This window comes from Monomorium pharaonis, chromosome 6 (assembly GCF_013373865.1).
Source record: "Monomorium pharaonis isolate MP-MQ-018 chromosome 6, ASM1337386v2, whole genome shotgun sequence".
NCBI classification, from domain to species: Eukaryota; Metazoa; Arthropoda; class Insecta; order Hymenoptera; family Formicidae; genus Monomorium; species Monomorium pharaonis.
Genome location: NC_050472.1, coordinates 875,123 through 900,772, shown reverse-complemented (window position 1 = coordinate 900,772; position 25,650 = coordinate 875,123). Strand labels below are relative to the sequence as shown.

The 25,650-nt window shown below is 36.6% G+C and overlaps 1 protein-coding gene across 5 annotated transcripts in view; it reads right to left on the bottom strand.

The window, feature by feature from the left end:
- The window catches only part of LOC105832614 (slo-interacting protein 1), a 184,135-nt gene that overhangs the window by 127,974 nt on the left and 30,511 nt on the right, over positions 1-25,650 (bottom strand). The window contains exon 1 of one of the 5 annotated variants that reach the window (XM_036288067.1): positions 2,830-3,397. The exons of the other annotated variants lie outside the window; for them this stretch is intronic. The gene's annotated coding sequence lies outside the window, so the exon portion shown is untranslated. Of the gene's footprint in view, positions 1-2,829; positions 3,398-25,650 lie in introns of those variants that run through there. 5 annotated transcript variants of the gene reach the window in all.

Sequence of the window (25,650 nt, the reverse complement as noted above, 5' to 3'; positions counted from 1 at the left end):
ATTTTTGAAGAGCCATCGTGCGTGTCTCGTAAAATGCATACAATATTGACATTATATTGCTTAAGATACTTCGTGTTATCTTAGTTTTCATAATATTTAACGATGTTAATACATTATACTATTTGCATAAAGTATCTCCATGTCGAGAAAACAGTATTAGTAATAAAAACAAAAATTTGTTATTTTCAACTAGAAGCGTGTAACAAAATTTTGTCTATCAACAATTAAGGACAATTAACTAATTATATCAAAAATTATTATAAAAATTATAAAAATTAATATAAATTAAGTAAAGCTTGATCAACCATTCTGAGCGAAATTAAAGATTTTTAATTGAGAATTGAGGGATTTTTTTAAATTGAGAAATTTTGATTGCTCTTCAAACTAGATCGTATGAAGGAAGAGATAAAAAAAAATTGCATATGGACATTTATGGGTGGTATTACGAAATTACTAGAGGTCGAGAAGAAGGCAACGAACAAACGACTTTATGAAGGGAAGATCTCTCTTTCTCTCTATACAGCTCTCTATACGGTTGAAAAATGATACAAAGTTTCGTTAATAACTGAATTTCTTCGTGTATCTCTTATAATCCGCGAATCCCGAGTTCGATCGTACTTCATTAGTGCGTTGACTTTCGGCAAATATTATCTTTATTAGCACTCTTGTGTCTCTTAGAGGAAGTTCTTCTATATACTATGGCTTGATTAAGACCCAATTCTCAAGCCGACGCTTCTTGAATTCCTAATGAAGCTCTATTGAAACGGCTAATAATCCGTTTCGTGCACGTTGAAAGAAATGTGAACGATGTAATTATATATGGCCAAGGTCCGCTGTTCCGAAATGATAGTCTTTCAATGAAAAAACTATCGTTTGAATTAATACCCTCCTCTACTTATGTACATTCTCGGTAGAATATTCAAGCACAGATTGATAATAATCTTATATGATATGTTAGATTGATACAATTATCAGAAACAAGACCAAAATTAAAAAGAGACTACTAAGGTGAGCGTTATATAAAAGATACCCTTATTATAAATAATATTCTTATTAAAAAATTTTAAAATTATTGGAAAAAACACTATTATATATATATATATATATCGTATCCATAGTACTCTCAATAATTCTATAGATGATCAAGATCTTTTTACACTTTTTTTTCTCCCTTGCTTTCCGGAGCCTTAATCTCTCTCATCCTTGCAAAGACTAATATCGGATTTGCGTAATCTTGAGAGCATCGGTCCTCTGATCTGTTGGAACAGATGGCGGCTTTAAAGTTGACTTTGAATTTTCACATAACTTATCCCCGATTCCTCCATTATCAGTTACAAAGGACTCGAATCTTTTATTTTAAGATAAGAAAATAGCAAATATCAATATCGCGTCAATCAGAATTCATTATAAAATAACATTTGACCTGATAAAATTAATCGCATTACATTAAGTGGTACATAAAAATTAATTCTGTATTATATTCAACCGATTAATATTTGCAAATAAAACATTTCATTTCCACTTTTAGTCAAATTTAATTATATTTTATGAAATGTAATGCAATAAGAAAACCATGTAAAATTTTTACATTAAAAAAAAAGGCTATAAATATTTTGAAGCAAACACTGAGTTAGAGATAAATTTTATTTCTTCAAGTTCTCTCAAGCAAAATGTCATGTTCATATTGCCACTCTATGAGCAATGTAAGATCTTTTTTAACTTCAGACTCTCTACATTCCACTCTCGTCTTTTGATCCCTCGGCGAACGAACATGGAGAGATTTAAACTCGAATTTAAACTTTTGGGCGAACCCTACATGGGTACGTTGTCCATCACGAAAAGCCACTAGGGTGTGTCTGGATAAAGGACCGTGAGTTAGTAGGGCTTTTTTCGATCGCAATATTTTTCTTCCCGGATGCACGAATGTCCGGAAGCATAAATCTTTAGCAACGCGATTCACTGTTCTCTCGCTGAATATGAATTTTTATTCTTTTTCTTTATCAATAATTCTCTATTAAAAGTACATCATTGTTTTCGTTGTTGAAAAGTAACACTAAATTTCAAAATTTACATGTTTATTGACTGTAGTATGAATTGCTTTTAATAAATTTATCTAAAAGATAAATATGGAAATAAATATAAAGAACAAGAAGCAGGAAAACAAAAAATAATAAATTATTTTGGATATTATTATAATTAATCACCAAATTTGATTTTCATGTAAAATAAAAAATCATTTTTCTCGAGAATATTAGATTTTTAATTAAAAACTGTTGATGTATTTCCTGGCAAAGAATTATAAGATTTCTGTTAATAATTCGAGAGAAAGAGAGAGAGAAAAAGAGAATTTTTTATTAAATTAAATGTCAATTTTTAATTGGCTCCGATGAAATTGCTGTAAAAAGGGCTACTTGAAAATGATTAGAGAATCTTCGACGGAGATAAATGTTGTGATTCAGCAAACACGCATTTATAGTATTCTTTATTTCTTATTTTGCATTATGTTTTTTAAAATTTCTTAACTTTTCTGGCAGAAGCATTGGTACATTTATATTATCATTAAAATTTTAAACTTTGTTAAACTCAACAAACCTATAATAGAAATTCAGAGATTGCATTCTAATTGTCCTCGCTGCTACTTGGAGTATTTGGCAAAACGTTCACAAACTCCATGCGCGTACAGTGCAAATTACTATTAATTATCGTGAGCTCCTGGCGGAAGCACGTCGCGAAACAAACGGAATTCATGTCCTCCACGTAGACATAATCGGGATGAGAGAAGCAGAAGGACAGGTAGAAGGAAACCGGAAAACATTACAAATTACTTACAAAGGATGAAAACCTTTAGGTCGCACTTGCTCACAGTGACCCATATTCAGCCGGCTTGTCAACATTCATCTTTCCTCTTTCCTTCTCACCCTCCTTTCCATTTGCAGTGATAAGTTCACGTACATATCCGATCCGGTAGTCGCGGTAATACTTTCGGAGATTACGACCGGTGCAGCACTCTCTCTTTCTCTCGTAAAGAAAAATAACAAAAGAAAGAAAAAAGATTGGAAAATAAAAATAAGGAAACTGTACTAGAAAGATGCGATCTGTTTTAGATGTTTGAAAGGAAGGAGTATCTTATCGGCGTAAATAGGTGCGGTAAGGATAAGATAAAGAGAAGAAAGGAAGAAAAGAAGAAGGAAGAAAAGAGGGAGAAATTATGATTTTCTGCTTATGACGGGACAATGAATGCATCCATCGTTGCGATATGCTCCAGTTTTCCTATGTGCATCTTCTGTCACTCCTTAACGACGACGCCGGAAAAATGCGTTTCCTATCCACCTTCCTAATTTTTTTTAAGAGAATCGACTCTTATTATAATAGTAACTACATTTAAAACCGTTTTCTAGCATTCAAATAACATAAATCAGAGATTACTTTTCATTAAAAAATAAAAAAAATAATATAATAAAATGAAGTAAATAACCCTTAAATAATCTGACACAAGTAAAAATCTTGAATGTAATCATGACGATCAGATTTCTGTAAACAGTAATAACAATAATAATAATTTATACCTTAAATTAATTTTGTATATATATATATATATATATATATATATATATATATATATACGCGCGCATCATCATAAAGGTTAAATTGCTTTTTTTATCGTATTGTTCAAGAATACATTAGTAATATCTGTCGATAAAATTAAAGCAAGACGATTCTTGCTTTCACTTGCTTCCCTTTACAAAGGAAGTACACTGTGCTTATCATATTCCATATTCTATATTCGCATCTTTTTATATCGCGTCACGAAAAAGGGAGGAGAGGGAAGAATTCTTCTCTCCCTCATTCGGTTGAAAGAAAGAAGAATCGGCGCTTCTATCTGGATTGCGCGACGCGAACACGTTACGATCATAGCACAAAACACGATATACCTGCCGTCAACGGAAATAAAAAGGTGTCGTTGTCCTTTCGTCCCCTTCCTCCTGCATTGCCCACCCTACCATTTAAGTAGACGATGTCTGCGGCGTGTCGCTTTGTCACGATTCTAAAGGCAAAATGTACCGCGTACGCTGAAGTACAATTGATGTGCAGCGATCGTTTTCGAAATCTGTGCCTGTTATTATTTAGTAAAAAACTTTACGAAGATGTGCAACAAAAGAGTCGGAGAATACACAATATGCAAGATAAACGGAAATTGTAATATGTAATATCAAAGTCGATTCCGGAGCATCGGAAATATTCGATTCACACCCTCGAGGAAGAGCATTACAATCCTATTCGAAGCTACGAATTACAACTTAATAATATCAAAATATTAGAATAAAAATTTCGAAATGAGAAACAAATTGATTAATACAATACAAACCAGAGATTGCAAGATCTCTCTCTCTCTCTTTCTCTCTCTATCTATCTATCCATCTATCTATCTATCTATCTATCTCTCTCTCAGAATGTCGAAGAAATTGCAGCACTACACTAACTCTCACATATCTGAAATAAAAAAAGAAGAATGATGGTTATTCGAGTGTAAAAATTGATTTTTAAATTTATGAGCAATTGCGTGCTCTTGAGAAAGTGCCGCCGCTCGATGGCGGATACTTCAAATAAAATCAACCGACCAGAAGAATATTTGTATTTACAAATCAGTGCCGATTATACAATTTGAGAGCTTTTATCACGTGACGTGAGTTTCCTTACACGGGCAACATTAATCACCGATAGAGAAAGTCCCGCGGTAGAGAGACTAGCCATTAATTTATCCCGCGGGACTTTGCCTCGAGAGTCGCTAGCTTTTCAATAAGTCAGCGGGATCAGAGGAGTGAGAATTCGGCCGTTGTACAAACTCGCGGCGCGTAAATCACCAAATTAAGCAAACAAGCGTCTATTATAAGGGTGCGCGCCGCTACCCTCATCAACGGTTCCCACGTTAGATTCTCTCGCCGTTAGTGTTCGTACCGACAGTACGGTGGGAAAACCGCGACGAAGCTCATCCCTTGAAAATCGCGAAGCGATGGTACATGATAGACGCCGCACCGTCGACGACAGCGGCAAGAGGAGAGCGGGGACCGGGGACAGCAAAAACATGACGAGAGCAAACGAATAGGTTCAGGGTCCGCGTCCGAACCGCGGTAGAGCGTTTAAGCCCAGTACATTCTGCACTTAAATGTAAATTTTGTGAGGGGCATTGCGACGTATCATTTAATACGAACTGCAATCTTGTCAATATATATTATTTACATATTAATATTAAAATTAAAATTATTACGCAGGATTTTGTGTTGTGTGTATGCATAAGTATCGCAAGATTATGTTTTTATGATAAAACGTATATTAATAAATAAAATCCTCAAATTTCCCACTTTAAAATTCAATAAATTATGAAACTTTGCCAAAACACGGAAAAAACAGTTTGCTAATATATCTAAAAATTTAGTTGGATTAGTCGAAAGAAAAATTATAGTAGACAACAATAAAATTGTCCTTTTATTGCCTCTTTTTGTTATGCTCCATTTAAAAGATCTATTCTAGAATTTACGCTATACAATTGTAAACTATATACATATAATGTAGTCACATAATCATGTGTATCAACGAACAATGGTACGGCATTTTTATTTTCAAGAATATGCAACATTTTCATTTTTATTTCACTAAAAGTGACATTAATCTCTTCGCAGCAGGTTATAAAAATTTATCCAGCGGTCCACACGCGCGCGTTGTATAATTGCAATTGCTGCCCGACGATAAGCGACAGTACGGCACTGAATGTGCATCCCTTGTCGAGGGAGAAAGGGGACAGGGATGGCGACGCATGCCGGTGATATACGGCGCGGCGCGGCGTGGCGCGATGAAAACGAACGGACGAATGAATGCGCCCGGTAATTTGCGTAAAATGAATTTAATCTCGTGAAAACGGGCCGCGTGATTTGCGCTCGGCAAATTTCCCAGGCGAATGTGTGCATACGGATTTGATGTATGACAGTCGAATAATGAGACGGTTGAACAAAGGCGGGAAGGAAACGGATCAACGAACGAATAAGCCAAATAAATCGAACAAATCGTTAATTAACCGAGCAATCCATGTAGTCATACAGTCAGTTTTTGGGGGCTTTTTTAATAGCTATTCAAATTGTTAAAAAAAAGTTACCTTCAAATATGTAGTTCAAAATTTTTTATTATGTAATTTTTTAAATTTAGTGTACTATTCTACGTATAATAAATTTATTTTTGATATATATACACTGGACGTGTTACAGCCTTCGAGAAAAATAATGTACGTAAATAATACAATCATCAAATCTCAATTATGTTCAGAAATTAATTAATGCACACAATTTACTCTCTACTGTTAGTGTTGTTTCGATAAACAACTTGTTTATAAATTTTCTTTGATTCACAGCAGAGAATACCGATATGTTTAAAACTGATAATAGAGAAGACATTTATATTAACTGCAAAAACTATCATGTCAAGAATAGCTTTACAAACAATTTACTTTCATTTAAATGTGTGCCACGATCGTCGAATAAGATCTCAACTCGAAAACGTGTGAATGCCACTAATGTATAAACAAAGTCACACGACAACGAATAGCAGAACTTTGGGAAAACTTCGCTAAGGACGAAATCCCAGATTTAGTTAAGCTCATCCTTAAGTCGAGAGCGGTTTAATTCATTAAGGAAAGTTCGCGTTAAACGATAGAGCTTTCGAGCTAAAGCGGACGATTTCGCGCATGAATTGGGCAAAAGAAATTAAATTACAATTTATATTTAATAAATATAGCACTAACGTGATACAATAAATAATATCATATAAAAACTAAATTTATTTCTAAAATAAAACGTTTTAGAGAAATTATCATCGTCGCTGAGCTTAAAAATACTTATTTATAATAAATACGTAGTCAAATTAATTTAATAATTGCACAATTAAAGTATAAACCAAATTTGTTTAAAAACATATAGCCAATGATACCAATTATTCCATACATGAGTCGGATTTTTAATTATTGTAAATACATTGTGAATATATTCAAATAATTTTAATTAATTGGAATTTAATTAAAGCTTATATTCCAACAATTTAAAACTATCGCTGAGGTTACATCGTCCCACAAGAAATTCAAAAGAATTAAGCCAGAGAAAGGAACGATTAGAGAATCTGAAACGATCCGTTATCGGAATATCTTCTAACGATAATGGGATACTAGGTACATTAAGGTCGACATCGAATCCGGCAGACTCGCCGGAAATCTCGACCATCGCACCCCGATCATTCAAATGCGCGATGAAGCGACTCATAATATACTTCCCGCGACCATATGAACGGTCCTCCACGCTGCAAACGAGAATGGGGAACGCGTTCTTCCATGGAGCTAGAGAAGAGGGTTCGCATATGAAAGAGAGAGAGAGAGAGAGAGAGAGAGAGAGAGAGAGAGAGAGAGAGAGAGAGAGAGAGAGAGAGAGAGAGAGAGAATGCCAATATGTACACAGACCGATGGGCACGTGCATGTTCCCGACTGCACGCGTGCGTCAACGTCATCGTCGTCGTCACTATCGTCGAGACGCGACGAGGACCGCCCTTCCGCGTCCCTGGCAGAGTACCTACAGCACTAGATGCACAACATGCATTTCCAAGCTCGCCCGTCCCTCCCCCCGGGAGACCGGCAGTCCATAATATGCACTTGCAATCAGAGTTAAGTGCGCAGTCTCCCTCCTCCTCCCACTTCCCCGCTAACCCCGACCCTCATATCCTCTGCCATTGAGATCCACCCCCGTCACAACGACCCTAAAACTGAGCAATACCACTGCTGAACCAAATGACGTTCGCCCTCAGGTGTCCCTCTCTCATATCCCCCCCCCCCTCTCTCTCTCTCTCTCTCTCTCTCTCTTTCTCTCTCTGACCAATGCGGTACGCAAACACATGCTCAGCCGAATGGCAAATATAAGCGAACATTCATCGACTAACCAGGGAACGTGGACTCTTTGCACCTGCAGCAACCGGTATCCTCCAGGTGAAACTTGAACGGATAGCCAGCGTACGGTCGTGATTTGATGTGGTCACTTTTACGATCCGTGACCACACGGTTAGCCACGAAACAACAGAAAGGAGCTAAATAGTAATTTTGAGAAAATATACAAAGCATGAAACTTTGTATTTTCTTAAAGGTAACGAAATTATTAAAAATTATGTGCACAGGATGCACTCACAATCAGAATTGTAACAAAAAGTTAATATTTTAAAAGATAAGATGCCAACTTCACAGAGATGTAACGGATGTTTCTTTATGTTTGAAAAACTATTTCTTCCATGTGTAAGTGATGAAGTATACACTGCGCGTGAATGTCGTGTGCTAATTCACCTGATTACGACTAGCAACTGTGTCTACAGTATCTGACTGCATTTGCATATATGCATCTTTGCATGTATGCAGATTGTCCCGAGAGAATTGCGTCCACCTCGGAATCTATACGCGGTTATATGTATACAGGAGAATGATGATCCTTAGAGACTGATTGCGGACATATACATACATGATACAGACAAATACACAAATAGCAATACAATAATAATATTAATTTCCAATAGTATTACGCAAATTAATCAATACATTAAGGAATAATTTTATATTTCTATATATACGTACTTGTATGATACAAATAAAAGTGTAACGTATACATCCACTTAGCGTCATAATAAACGTTATTTGTTAATTACACGTCAATCTAAAAATCAAAATCATGATAATAAAATACAAATACGGTGGAATATATACACAATAAAATAACAATTACTATATACGATAATGCCTCTGCAATTACTGTTATCTTCCGTTCATTAAATTAAGACTGACATGATATTTTTTATTCCACTTTCGATGATCAATCGCGTTGCTCACAGGCGAGCCGGAAGGGTACACAATGACACATGATAACTTCGTTTTTCGCATCTCGAAACGTTTATCCGATCGCGACAATCGCGATGAAACGCCGTGGTCGTGCTGTTCCAATCGTATTTTCCTTTTCACTCGAATTACAACGCGCAACAATAAACATTCGATCTGATCAATCGCATCTCTGGGATAATTGTGTTAATAACTGCTAATTTTTATCCAATTAACGTACTTCGTCCCTACCAATCAAAGCCATGGCTTAATAGACCTTGTGCGCACAGATTGAATTGCAAAATAGGGGAAAGAGAGAAAGAGGAAGGGAAGGATGGATTAATGTAGACGCACATGATATACATTTTCGCTACAGACACGCAAATCACTCTGAAGAATCCGGTTTATCAGCGTAAATGTGCACTTAATTAACGAATAACATTCATCATAGTGTACCTAAATAGACGTATATGCCATATTTTTATTGATATTATTCTCTATTGGTGTAAAACTAAAGAAACCGTATCTACCGAGAAAACACAAACCTCCAGAAGTCATACTATGGCAGGAATCTCTTGCTGTTTCATTTTAATTACCTTTTAGAAAATAATTGAATAAATTCTAGAAATTTGATACGATATATGTATCTAAAAAAGATATACTTAATATATTAGAGAGTGTACATTATATTAATAATATTAAATTAATATTTAAAAGTGAGATTCGATCTCCTCGTAGACATCATTTCTAAGCATTATAAAGAACGATACCTGTATTCTCCATCGCGACTATGGGCTCAAGCTGAGCCTAATCGGATCAACAAGAAGTTCCAGGCATCTAGAACAGAATAACTTCGTGGATCAGGTCTAATGCCTCAGACGGGAAAGAGCGGAGAGATATTTTTCGGACGTTAATCAAATTTAACCTCTGTCCCTAGGTTGAAATCTTTTCCATAATCCTGATATTCTTCAATATTCTCCGGTAAAACTAAACGTCGCGCGATGACTCGCCCTCTCTATTCGCTATATAATTTTCGTCGCGCGAAAATAAAATAGAAGGCTGCTGTACGTAATGTGAGAGAGAGAGAGAGAGAGAGAGAGAGAGAGAGAGAGAGAGAGAGAGTCTTTGAAAATGTATAAATGACGTTATTTTATAAACAAGGATAATATGCTCCAATAACGGTTGTTGAATCAGGTAATTATCATTATGGAAATTAGTAATCTACGCACGAGTTGGTTAGCATAAAAGATTAAAAGCTCGTGGCAAATTAAGAAAATGTGAGCTAATAAAAAGAAAAGAATAATTAATAGGGCTGGCAACAACGATATAATTATTATCGTTAAAATTGATTAAGCTTTGTTATCGAAGGAAATATTTGCGTGACTTGCCTACGTTCAATGAAAGTGGCACGCAATATGACATATCCGATAGAATGCGACGCGGTGCATCATACCATGCAAGGGTGACGAGGGCGAATAAACATTCGGCTAATAATAGCGAGTCTTTCTGTAGGTGGGCAACGTGCGGCGGAAAACGACAAAATCGACGCCAATGAAAACACGAAATCAAAATACCATTAAGCAAGCTACGCTTTGCACCGAAACTTATTAAAAATAGCAGAAAAAATAAATAACGTACAAGAAATATCAATTTCTCTATGGCTCAAACACATTCCTGTACAAATTATACAGCTTAAAATAAAGAAAATACTTAACCAACACACACAAAATGAAAAACATGTAGATACACACTAATAAAGAACAGTTAAATATTCATTGTTTTGTACATGTATTTTAAGAGATTTTACTATTAAAAAAAATAAATTTTGAACAAATCGCAAAAATTCGCAAGACGTTTAAATCTGAACGCAAACAATCTCGCAAGTGACAAAGGAATTTATCAGCTGCCCTAGCTGATCGAAAAATGACAAAAGAGAGAAGAAAGCGCATCGTACACAAAAAGTTACAACTTTTTTAAAAAATCTCGCAAACAATCAAATACTGTAAAATTATTAAGTAGTTTTGTTACGCTATATTATTACGTAATAATCAATAAGTGAAGAAAATATTTATTATAAAATTAAATATACCGTTACTTTCTACTTCATAATAATATTTTTATCGTATGATTCATCTCGATTTTTAAATTTCCTAATTGAAAGAGATATAGAATATTAAAAAATTAAAGATTAGAAATATTTCCTGTTGAAAACAGCCCATTTAAACTCTGCCCATGTCTGCAATTCTAAACGATCTCATTTGTGAGATTCAAAAATGACTTAATAACAACGCAACGATTAATCATTTCCGATAACGCGCTATTCGTCGTCACGGCACTATTATATTACATCAATTGAAAGGAAGGAAGCGCTCGGTCACGATAAATTTCGACAATTCTGATCGCGTGTCATCACGTTCCTAAAGTACGGGCACCAATCATTAACGTTACTCGGAGTCCAATGGGGGCCTTACCTACCGGAAGCCTCCACCGATGCGCTCGAAGCGGCGGTGGCGGAGCAATTGTTGTGAGTACTACCCGCTGCTCTATATAGAGATCCTTGCACAGAGAGTCTTGCACAGCCTCCAACCCTCCGAGGCGAGCGGCGCGCGACGTGTTGGTTACGAACCGCCTCCGATGATTTGTGCGGCAGTTAATCCCCCTGACACGTGACTTTTTCTTCCTTCTATCGGAGTTCTAGCGGGTTGGAGGGAGCGCGAAGAACAGTTTTCCGCTTTTTGCTCTTGCCGTGCTCTCGCGCGAGTCGCCCACGATCGTTCACCACGAGAGAAACATTAACCTCACACTGCTAACTTACGATCCCTCACCAACTAACGCCGAATCTTATTTTTAAGTACAGTAAAGGTATAATACATAAAATATTCGCGAGAGAAAGAGAAAGAGAAATATAAAAAAAAAAAAAAAAAAAAAAAACAGCTGCAGTTTATGACGATTTGTGACAAGTTACGTATATAAAAAAGAAAGAATTATTTCGAATATAATATCATTTTGCGTATGACATAGAAAAGTCTGTTGAGAAAAAGAAATCCATGAAATTGTTTATTATATTGTTGCGTCGAGACGCTTTTAATCACTCACACACACACGCATTCACTCGCGGAAAGAAAGCTAGGCGAGATTTCAATGTAACACCAATTTTATTTAAAAGAACGGAAACAGCAGGAGTCCGGCGCAGAACTGAACATCTGTTCTTAATTAGAAACAACAAACTCGTTGCGCTAAACAAATCTTTCCCGGCAACTGGCCGATCGATATTGTCGATCGATCCTACCAGCTGACTGGCGGCGCTGAGTATACCGGGCTATGCGCGGCGCGCAACAATATCATACTGCTGTAAATCATGTAAGATATATATTTATTAAGCGTATGATAATTATTAGTAATTTACACGTCTAGTAGACGAATTAAGTCTGCCTTTGCGCGTTTCTACTGTTTCAACATTCCATCATCAATTTTATTGCTACTTGAATGGAAGAGGTCTTATTGAGATTGAAAACTTGCGATTAATCACAATAAAATATGGTTAAATTCTGTGATTTGATTATTAGCGCGTGTTGGAACATTCTATTCGCACCATCACAAACCATAAGCACTAGTATAGAACCGTGAGAAAGATTAAAGTTGAATAGCTAAGCTAATTAAGAATGATGGAGCTCTACAAGCAATAATCACAAAGATGATAGAGATATTGATATTCGTTAATGAGGCTGGGTTTAATTAATTTCTCAGCGAGCCTCGATTACAGCCGACTCGTTCACCTCCGTCTCGCGCGCGTTAAATATCCCTGTTTCCTTTCAGTCAAAGCTAGAGCAAATCCCCGGGATCTGGATACAAGCTGCTGCCGATGATTTGTACCGCCGTTAATCCACACAGTACACGAGTTTTCTTGCCTCCGCCGCGACACCGGGCACCGTGCACCGGCTCGAAAGATCTCCCCCGTGCAAGCTGCGCGATGTCTTCATTTCTTTTCCCGACCCCTGTCGCCCCATCCTTTCCCGGAACGTCCCCCGTTATGCATTCCATACGGCGCGGGCGGCACCGCCGCTATTTCTCATCCCGCTCGCGATTTATCAACGCGGGTTTTGCAACGGCAAAATTGGCCGTCTTTTAATAGACTTATCGCTAGTCAATATGTAAATAACGTGATGGAGAGATTTACAAGACGATCAATACTGCCGATATATACGTCGTCTATTCAATTTCTTTAATTAAACGCTATTAATGTCTTTTATTCTTTGTTTAACGAGTTTTCGTAACTCTAGCCGGCAACAATCTAAAGTAACTTTCTTCACATTTTCTTAAATCAAATTACATGTAATTTTGTTCACTGTTTTATATTATATCAATTAATAATACTTTTGATGCAAAATTCAAAACGTGTACATGTACGTTCGTGCTACTACAATAAACTGGTATAGTACGTTCGTTGAAATTAAATGGTAAATTTTGATGCAATTTCTTACTTTTAAGGATAAGATAATAAAACTTTGATTACTATAAAAAAATTAATATAGTTCATTGTTCGTTATTATCAATTCAGGAAATTTTTCTGCGATTTATAAATTTACTTAGTACGCAAGATCATCTAACGGTTTGAAAAGAAACTTAATCGTGATTTTGCATCAAGATTCGTAGACAATCGCTCGTGACTCGCGATCGATGTTCCATTCGAATTAGATCGTAGCCGTGACGATTATCGAACAATTGTCGCAGTTCCGCTGCAATCTTAGAAAACTTTCTTCTCGCGTTTTCGTTTTATGCAATTTATTCATTCCGCTGTTGTCGCGGCCGCCGACCTCGGGAACGGCATTATTATACTATCGCACTTGAGCGACCGATCGCGAAGGAAAGTTTCCCCTAAGAAATCCAATCAATTAACACGCGAACTCGACACGACTAAGCAATTAAGCGTCATCTCCGCATTGATCCGATAGTCGCTGCCGAAGGCACGGAAATTGGCGCGAGAGAAGGCACTGTTACCCCTGTTATAACTTGCACCGCAAATAACAATGGCCGATCGATCTAAGAGGAAAGGCTCGACGAAAAGTTTCGAGAAAAGAGCGAAGAAAAGGCGAGTTCGCATTCGGGGGGGGGGGGGGGGACAAAGGAGAAAGAGGAAAAAACCAGGGGAAAACTTATCCGGTGAAAATCCCTCGCTTTGTCCGTCGACAATTCGAATTTTATTACAGGCGCGTGGAATTACGAGACGATTCTCGAGACGTCATTGATCGTCGAAGCGGGACTCGTAAAAAATGGAAAACTTGATTCGAAAATATCAGAAATCGCAAGAAGCTCTTAAAAGAGAGGGGAAAGACGATAGCGACCGGATGATCAGCGGTTCATGTTTTCGATGGCCATGCATAATCTCATTTATTTTCCCTTGCGTTAAAAACGCGATGGCTGAAATCTGTGTTCCGCGATGAAAGGGAGGAAACATTAGCAGGATAACAACTCATAAGAAACGACAGGAAGAAAGAAGAGAACGCTGCTGTGAAATATAATAATATACGATAACGTTATTGTTCTAAAATCTAAAATTACATTTTCAGTACAATTGACGTAAGATTTTGTTCTACATACAGTTTAAAGTCTCGGGGAAAATTATACAGTTGTCGTTTTCTTATAGAATTACATCACCAATTCGATCTGTAATCTATTTTTTTATAACAATGTCTCAGTAATCAATTGTAAAATTTTATAATTTGTTTTATAGTTGGAATTTACTGAGGTAAACAAAAAATAATAACAAAAAAATAATCAAAAAAATTGTAATATTTTCTAATAATTTAACAAAGACACAGAATATACGATTACGGAACAATCATTTGCATGTTACTCTATGTCTGATAGAAGACACACGCGACAGGCGGCGGCGGCGCCCCAAAGATATCTCGTGGTGTATCCCTGTCTCTTTCTTCCTACTTGCATCTTCTTTTTCTCGTCTCATCCCACAATTCCTCTTCCGACCACCGACGTGAATCTTTAAAAAGACGAGGAGGAGAACGGAGAACGCGGTTCAATGTTACCACGATTCTGACCTCGTCTTAAACCGCAAACCACTACGTCCCTTGAAACTCCCTAAACAAAGAATAGCGGAGGGACGAGTCGAGGGCGCCGTCTCTCTCTCTCTCTCTCTCTCTCTCTCTCTCTCTCTCTCTCTCTCTCTCTCTCTGGAACAATGAAACGGTGCAACCTACCGTCGCGCTGGTAACGTTTGTCATAAACGTGAGAAGATGCGAGATACCGAAAACAGTCGCAACTCTCTAACAACTTGTCTTAAAGTTGAAAATAATCAGATTATCAACTTGAAGGAAAACAATGGCCCAATATTTTTATTTCTCTACATCTATATACTAAAAAACATTTAAATATAATTATGATAGTATAATAGAAAACCAATACGTGCATTACTAATTGTTTTAGTTATAAGTATAGCACTAAAATCAAATTATTCACTGTCATTTAGTAAATAACACATATTGATTTTGATTTAAAGATACGAATTATTATCATACAATAAATCTGATAATATGATTAAAATCTAATTAATTTTCGAAAATGTTATTCAGATATTGCACGATATTGTGAGACAAACTATATACACACTACGATCACACAAGTGATCATTTCCACTCGTTATCAGTCGTGTGTTACCTATCGACACGTTTTTATCTACGATAACCGTGATAGTTAAGCGGACTGAAATCACGTACTTGAATGTCACGCTTCTTTGCCTCGTTAACGAGACGGTCAATTGCGTAATTAATCGTGGATGGACTATTCAAGCGCGCCGCACCGTGGCCACTCGAAATCACGCAGTGTCGGGCTCTGGCCATGCAAACGTGCGTACGCTTAGCATTCTGCGGTGAACTATTCAAGCGACATGTGTCGAACGCACTTACGCGTGCAACGTAGACAATTCCGGAATTAAACCAACGATGTCTCGGGATTGCGTCCGCGGTGGCATGTTTAATTGATCCTCATATGTATCTTGCGCGTTAAAATTTCTCTCTCTCTCTCTCTCTCTCTCTCTGTCTGCCTCAACCCGTATAAATTTTCATGTATGTTACCGAAGAAAATTGAAACTCACGAGTGTGAAAAAATCTCGCGCAACATTGAATGTTAAAAGCGTCAGAATCATTTTAAGTCACTGTAAATTAATTTTAATCTCGGTTTAACTTGTTATCTTTTTCTATTTCTAAGAATGTAAAAACAAATTGAAGAATAGGATAACGATTTTATAACTGCGACGAAAAGCTATGCGGTTCGATACCGTTGAAATGATCGGCGGCCAGCTGATCGAAATCGGCGCGATTCAGATTGAAACTGGAGAGGATTGTAGTCCGACCGGATTGGGTTAACCCATCGGCCGGATACTCTGCAATTACATTGTCAAGCGGTGCCGTGTCACATTGTTTAATCGGTTGCGCGCGAATTGCCTTTCAAATAACTGCGCGCGCTCGTTAGCCCGTTAATACTTGGACCCCGCGCTATACTCTGCAATTCGAAACGCGCGTCCTCCTTGTCCCTCGTTCGTACGAGTATTGTGAGAATTGCGAAATTCGGTCCGCTACCGTCGATTTGCAAATGTTAAATCGCAATAAAGCGAACCGAACTCGCCATCGCAAGCATCAGAATTTCCGTGATTAATTGTACACGGCGGAGTACGTAGTTCACCTAACTGTAAAAGACCATCAGCCGAAATTAATTTATATATTCACGTGATTACTTGGAGCTTGCTTGAATCCAAACAAGTATTCTAAGTCAATTGATATCTTTTAAAATATAATATCTATACAATTAACAATTTTTATCAATTAGCACGCAGCGGGCGCTGACGCGCGCACCTGCTATCACCATCGCCGCGAAACTCGCCCGCACGGACTCGCCAAAACTTCATCGCGAACTTCAGACAGCCAATCGGACATGAGATAAAACGCTAACAATGCATGCGATACATTTCGATTAAAACGCACTTCTCGATCAAAATGACTTTTTTTTATTATAGATAGATCATTAATCCATTACCCCCCACAAGTTATAAACTTAAAAGTTTTGCTTTATTCTTCTAAACTTTTACATATTTTCTTTATAAAAGTTCTGAAATTAGTAGTTATTATATTAATTACAATTAAAATTCAAATGATTTTTTTAATAAAAAAATATGCGCGTAAGAAACATATTTTAAAAACATTTACAAATTTAACATGTAAAAAATTAACGAAACAATAAATTAGACGTAATCTATAAATAAAATAAATGTTTCGTTCCTCCATGCGCGTAGAGCGGTACAACGAAGCTAATTTTCGTAAATGAATCGAATCGAGACGAGCGATAAATACGTACGCAGTAAATAATGGCCGTTCACAGATATATATATATATATATATATATATATATATATATATATATATATATATATATAACACAATTCCGGCTTTAATTATAATCCGCGTGATCCAATCGTTTTCACGCGCTTTCGACGTGCCAAGGAAATTTTGAACGCGACGGGAACAAATGAAGAATTCGACAAATAACGTTGGATCAAATATTTGCCAGTTGTTCCGCCACATTTAATAGATTTTAATTATTACGATTTCATATCAGCAGCGAGAGTAAATTCTTGATTATTGATAGAAAACGGACCGTGAAAGTTAATACGTACATTTTACGGATTATGAAATATATACTAACATTACGGGAGAACGAAAATAACATTAAAGCCTGGTTGTAAACGTGATATGTGCACGTATCTTCTCGGCGGTATATCACGGAATTTTGCTGGCGTGCTAAGAGACCTTCAATTTAGTAGCTTTAGTATAATTGCAAGGTTATTCGAGTGCTGAAAGCTTCGCATATTTCATTTTGCTAATTGCACTACGTTATATAAATATTCCTTTGCGGCGTCGTGATTCTTACAATACAACATACATGGTTACACACGTTACTTTGTCATCAAACGATTAAGTTTCTTCTAAATGTAATTTGATTTATACATAATTTAATCCTTTTTAAGGAGTTTAATAATTGTAAATTTCAGTAAAATATTATATTTTTAACATTTATTATAACAGTCATTTAAAGAGCACAAAAAACATCTTGTTTTGATAAAACAATAATATTTAAAAAAAAAAAATATATATATATATATATATACATATATATAAATAAAAAATACATATTCTAATTCTAGAAGATATTGTTATTTTCTATCCTATACATTTTCTTCTAGTTATTTCTAGTTATCGAAAAAAATAAAAATAAAAAAAAAGATCTCTTTCACACATAATTACGATTAAAAAGTACCCGTTATAAGACCATCAAGTTTATGTAATCGGACACCAGGCGAATCGAGGAAGATCTCGCTTTGGCGTTAAAGAAGAAAATTTCTCAGTCATTCTTAATCCATTCCAAGCGCCGATTCTAATCTACGGCCTTTTTCTCGGTCAAGCTTGACCGCCTGAATGCACGCCTTTCAGAGGTGCGCTCCGCTCTCTCCACGTCTCATCGTGTCTCTTCGTATCTCCCTTCGGACATCAACCACCGAGTGTGTGGCCTCCCAGTTCCTTAAGTGGTTGTAACCACGCCACGTCAATACGGAAACCACAATCTCGTCTAGCCGGTTTTTGATAGCGCGTGCCGCTCATGTTGGATGGTGCCGCTTTAAGACATCAAGCAGCGGCTCTATCGATCCAGTCCCGTTCTTGATGATTAGCGGCAGAATGCAAATTAATCGCCGGGTTTATTTTATTCGTATAATTCGCCACCATGTGCTGAGATCATAATCCATTTTCAATAGATCGCGAGGCACGAAAAAAAGAACTGATAGCGGAGATTTGCTGACAGCGGAGATAGCGAAGAGATTCAGTTAATTCATTAAGAGAGAAATCTGAATATTTTATCAAGTGTTTGCGCAAAATATGGAAATCTCAGTGATCACCGAGAATACCGACCGTTCCTCGACGAATCGGCAATATAGAAAAGATAAATGGTACCGCATTAAAATTGACCCCGCGTTCGAGTAAAATTTGATTCTCGATTAAAAATAACTCGGAAATATGCGTATTTCGGAAAGTAACGACAGCCAAACTTGAGATACGGAGTTCGTCGAGAATTCCTCCATTTTCCCCCTTCTTGCTGGAAGTCTATTATCCGCGGCTGAAATCGCCTGCTCCTCGCGGGTAGCAGGAAATTACGGAAAACGCTGCGCAAAGAGAAGCGAGCAGACGAAGGGGGAGGGCGCGCCGGTCGACGAGCCCCGCCAATTAACCCAACTCTTCCATCGACAGCTCGTTCTTACCGCTTCTCCTGCACTTCCCCGAGGAAGGAACGCGCGCCGCCTCCACTCATTGTCGGGAAAATCCCGATTAAAGCGAGGGTCGCTCGACTGAGAGATGGACAAGGGGGAGGATAACGCAGCTACGCCGCGGAAAGCCGTCGACAGCCAATTAAGATCGGACGTACAGCCGAATGACTAAGCGTGGAAGGAATAAAAGAAAAATCGGTGCCGCAGTCAGATAAGTAACTGGCCGATAACAATCAAGAAATTGACATTAGGAACGTAATTTTGAACCAAAACGGCGTATTGATAAGATACGCAGTCGTGAAAAAACGTCATATCAATTTCAACAATAATATCAAACATTTTCTACGTAAAGAATATACTTTTGTAGCATAATATATAATTATAATTCAAAATATTCTTTTTGTTCTTGTAGAAAAAGAGACTTGAAGACCAAAACAGATTAAAGTATATTATCAAATAATAAATTTAATAATAGCGAAAGCTTGCGATTTCACTTGGCACGAGATGATTATTGTAGATGGTTGTTTATAACATTATTTGTAATATACTTACATATATTATTTATAATAAATTATGCATTTATAATATGGATATTAAAAAATTTTTGGGATTTATTCTTAAACTATACTTGTAATAAAAAAAGCTCTAAATTTCAGACTGTTTTTAACATCCAAGATTATCGAATTTATTAATTCAAATGGAGAGAGAGAGAGAGAGAGAGAGAGAGAGAGAGAGAGAGAGAGAGAGAGAGAGAGCTTTCGTTCGAAAATTCTTAGCCTGCGATAACGAATTTAATTGTTGATCCTCGTTACAGCCTTTGACGTAGGCCAAGACCACCCGTATCGTTCTGACGTGATTATCGAAGGGTTATCAATCGAACCGTGCTGAAATTACACGTACAAACGTATATAGCGGGATACAAACGGCGACACGATGTAAACAGCATGTAATCACGCGTTACGGTGAAATGCAATGAACCGACCAATCAACGGTCATTCTACTGACCGAGCTTTCATTATCGCCGCTCGTTCGCTCGCCGATAATTTGTTCGCCATTATCCTAATGAAACCATTTCTTCCCCCCGTAAATTAATCAACACCAAATGTCGCGATATCAAATTTAAAATTGACTCGTAGAAGTCAACCTTATCGGTCCTTGATCACGTCATTTTGAATCACCGTAAGTATAGCTTCGTATCAAACTGTTCCGGAAAAAATCCCTGATTGATCATCCGCGATTTTCTTCACGAATCGAGATTACGATTCACAATATTAAATGGAATTTGTGAACGGGAATATTGAGTTTACCATTACAAACTTGCTTAAAAACAAGAAAATTTTGTAATGCGCCTAGGAGAGAATTCAGGTGTTGGACAATTTAATTTTTTTAATCTTTGCACAGCCAGAAAAAACACTTGGAACGTTACGCGAGTCGTTCCGCGAGATGAAGGTAGGGTGTTGGAAGCTGTAATCGCAAGCGATATCCTGAATCGATTCAACTTTTCTTGGTTTTTCCAGTCTCTTCTCCTTTTACGTCTTCCCGTCTCACGGCAATCTGATGCAAGCCGAAAGATCGCGCGCTTATTGCATTCCGACATTCTCGCGAGTTTTACACCTCGCCCCCTCTTTACAAAAGGAACGCTGCCAGGAAAATAATAGAAATTCCTGCGAGAAAGTTATGTATCTCGGCTACATATCATCCGCGCGATGTTCCAGGACAGAAAAAAAAAACAAGTTTTTTTCGGAGAAATAAAAGAACGTCGTTTTACACTTACGCCGCGCATAAAAATGGCTTAATCGTTAAGGGACACAAAAAAAAGAAAATAGTAACCTCATATTGAATATTATACGGAATCGTTTCTGACAATTGCGACGAAATCTATAGTTCTTTTTTCTAAATAATAAAAGAAATAAAAAAAGATAATAGAGAAAACTTTTACTTTAAGAAATTATACTTCACTACTATATTTTAACTATAACGGAACACTATGCTATTCTCAAACGATCTAACTTTCAATATATTATTACAGATTTTCTTCTACAAAAAATGTATCGGTTTACTTGTAAAATACAATTGCACCTTTTTACCAATATGTTGAAGAATAGTAGCATATTTATTAATACAATTTTCATTAATTCATTTGAATAAAGTTACAGAAATAAAAGCTGCTTTTATTGTATATATATTATTTTATTTTAATCGAGTTTCTATTGAGTTTATATAATAATTACTTTTAATACTTTTGTTAATCTTCTATCATTTATCTTTACTCTTGTCACTTATCATCATCTTTATCATCATTTCTATTAAATTGATATTATTCGGGATTATAGCAGAAAATTTCAAATGTACGCATACCATGTAACATAACATATAATAATCGTAATCAAATCGCAATTCTCATAGTCGTTCCAACTTCATCTTACATCGCTTTCCCAGAAAGATCCCGAGATTACCGAGTATATTCGACGAGAAATTTCTCCCACAAAATCCCGTATGTGTGACACAATATTTCAGGAATTACGGTAATCCACAAGATCTGGCAACTTACGCGTTCGACAAGACTCTCTAGCTTCCGATTCCACATCTTTATTGTCATCACGGGTTTTAACTATAACGGAACACTATGCTATTCTCAAACGATCTAACTTTTCCGGTTTTCCATATCCTTCTATCTCTCTTATCTTCCCCTTTGCTAATTTCTCCAGCGTGAAAAGATGGAAGAAAAACTACATCATGGAAAATTCTATTGTAAATTTATAAAATATTCCTTCATTATATAATTTCAATAACAGAGAATATTTTATTTTAGTGTTCTATTTTTATTATCATTTACATTAAAATTTAGAAAAATTAAGATCTAATTTTTTATGATTATAACTGATCTCCCTTACGTAAAAAACAAATTACAAATAACTCGTTAATTTATTTTGTATCAAAAATTTTATAATAGAGTATTATTTATAACAGCTTTTATACAACTGTGCATGATGCATTATAATAAATAAATAAGTTTCTGTTATAATAAATTTATTTAAAAATTACATTATAATTTTAAACTACAAAATATTTCTTTTTTGCTAATCTCGTAAAATTGATTTATCTACAGTCTTTTTTATTGTTAATTAATATTGCAAGGGTAGATAACATCTCAGTCCTCGAAGCTACAAAGATGACGGCGCTCAACGGCGCCGGCGGCGATCCAAAGAGCCGCCCTTATTACCTCCTTACGATCCCTTCATCGCTCCCTCTATAGCTTTCGCGCCTTCAGGAGGGAACGCCGAGATTACCGAGCGGCTTGCATCCACCCCGGCATAAGATTCGATAAAAATATCTCGTTCGACGGATTTGTCGTCACCTCGCTCATTTTCCTGCGCGAAGGGCACGCGGAAGCTAGATCTTACGTTATATCATGCCTTGCCTTCTCATAACTGTGTGCTCCCCCAATTTTTCACAGCCATTCAGTTTCCGAATTAAAAATTTTACATTTGGAAAACTCTCTAACCAGACTCACAAGATGACAAAAAAACCGTCTGTTATCTTCATTACTTCGTACCATTCCAAAAATCTCTATTCTTTCGCAAACATGTTATTAATATTACCGTAGTAGATATTATTATCATTATTATTATTATTATTATTATTATTATTATTATTATTATTATTATTATTATTATTATTATAAAACTTTGAAAAGTGCAGAAGAAAACGACGAATGTTTGACGCAGTCTAAAAGATTGAGGGGTCTTTTAATCCGGTACTGTGCGAAAGCCATTTACGTCTAAAAGTTATGCACGCTGCTACATATACACATTATGGTGCTACACACATTCACACATAAACACCTGACGTTCGGGTAACGTCACATCACGTTACGGAGCTACACACAAATACGGGTATATAGAAATTTCTGGTTTGTGATTGGGACAAACCCAGCTTCCGCGTCTTTCTCGGCGGCGTTTTTTAGAAACTTTCGAGGACACCCTGTGCCACAGAAAAGTCCAAAGCTCCGCGTTGATAGCCGGTCTATTGTGCAGATACTACAACGAGCGGGAACACACCTCGTCGCTCGCGCAAAATGCAACCGCATACATTCGGCGCGGTCAGGCTGATCCCACGTGTGTATGTTCGACGAGAAAGAAAAAGAGTAAAGGGGCAAAACGAGAAGAAAGAGGAACAGAGAAAAAGAGAACTCGGAGAATAAATTGGCACGTGAAGGAACGACGCGCATTCAATGCGCGCGGAATCTCCGGAATCCAACCTAGAAACTGACAAGTGAAAAGTGTCCCTCTGTCTATCGCGGTTTTTCCCCTGTCTCGACTGCCAATCAAGAGCCATATATCTGAATTGTCGCGAGTCATTGCTCCGAAACAGCTTACTTCAAGGCTAGACCGTTGGCACGCGGCAAAAATTATTTCGCTTCCGCGATTACTCACGTTTAATTGAGGAAAAACTGTATCTTAGATTAAAAGTCGCATTTGCGTTTGGCCACTCGTATACACAATTTCATTTTATCATGTTGTGTTATATATTAATTTGAACTACATTCAGAATACAAGTTGCTAATTTTTCTAGATTAATATATTTAACTTAAATACATAAATACTTAAACTAAAGAAATTTAATCAAAATAAAAAATTTTGTCGAATTAACAACGAATTAACTTTTTCCTTAATCGTCTATCAAAACAAATCGAATTCGATTACAACTTTTCAATTTGTATATGCACAATTGTTAGGAAGAATAATGTAAAAATTATAAGATAAAAGTTGACTCGAGTTGATCTATCATATAGTTCAATCATAATTTTGATTCGGAATCCACTTTAAATGTAAAAATATATTTCACTGAAAGAGAAATAGCATTCAGGAGATTATTTATGTTCTAAAGCGCGAGACTCTTCCTTCGCGCAATTGCAACATAAAAAAAGTAACGTTTGAAGCAGCTCTCGGAAATTTTTATCCTTTTGACACTTACAGCCTTTTTTAACGTCGAGTCTGGAAATAATGGCAAATGTGACGTGCGCGCCATATTTCGCTCCGAGAAACACGGTGGCGTCAGGCGTGATAAACCGGAATTGCTGGTGCGCGTGTGTGTCGCGTGGAAAAAAATCGTTGTTTTACACGGCTCGTGATCGTTCAAAACCAACCAGTGATTTATCAGTTCCGCAGCAACCGGTGGCGTGCACGAAATTTCCCAAACGGGGGAAAAGGGGCAGAAATGCGCGAAGGACATGGAGATCCGCTAGACGAAGACAGGGTTAGAAAGAGAGGAAAAGCAAAAGCTCCCTCGCCCCCACAATTCACATCCACCATGTTTTTTGCCATCCGAAAACGGCGGACTTTCGGTCGACCGTTCTGTCGGGGCCGATATTTACTTGTCGCCCTTCAAAACAAATTACCGCGGTTGTTCGCATGCGACGGCGCGATCTTCGTCATTCGACCACCAGAAATTCGGAAGAAAAATTCGACGGATGGATTTCTATGTGTGCTATGATATAAAAAAAAAAGAAGTGATATACTTCCATCTCTATATTTTTTTATCGTGTACACTAACAGAAAAATGTTTAGTGTTTGTAATTATAATTAGTAAAATAACTATTGATAGAAGCTCTATTTTTATAGTTATTATTGCTATAATGTCAATAATAATTGTATCCACAGTAATCACAATTATGAAAAAATTTTACATAAATTATGATACAATCTCAAATATTAATCGGTAATAAAATATTAAGACACCAAAAATAAAATAAACGTGGAAGTTGTTTTTAGTGAAGGTAAATTAGATTGATAATCCGCAATATTCGTTTTAAATATAGAGATATAATTAATATCGAGTTTGCAAATTATAGACTTCCCAATTACTTCCAGCGGACATTTATTGATAATACCGTTGTTACATTTCAATACCTCCATCGTCGGTAACTGATGATACTCAATAAAAGTGTCAACAATTTTCTTATAATAATCGTATACAATAAATAAATAATGGTAATAGAAGAGAAATTAAGATAAGAGAAAAAAAGGGAGAAGAAAAAACAAAGCTTACGTTTTAGAAAGATCGTTTCAGAGTCGCAGATCTTCCGTTCAGAATAAGTTCGGATGGCTGGCACTCGATTTGGTCGTAGAAACCGCAAATTCTGCTATGAGATGGCTGCGGTTTGAAAGCGGCAGCCGCGTTGAAAGCCAAGTTTTCAACCAAGGCACCATGTCGGAAAGGTGGAGGTCAACCTTTGAGGTCGCCTCGATAAGCTTATCGTTAAGTTGCCGTTACTCTTCGAGAATAAAAGCTAGTTTTAACAAGCAATAAATTCGAATGGCAACGATACGCATAGAGTAAATATATCTCAGAAATCGGGCATGTTATTGCAGCGTTTCAGATCGGTTTCTAAATAAAAAATTACATTTTACAATATTCTAATCACACTATTAACCATTTT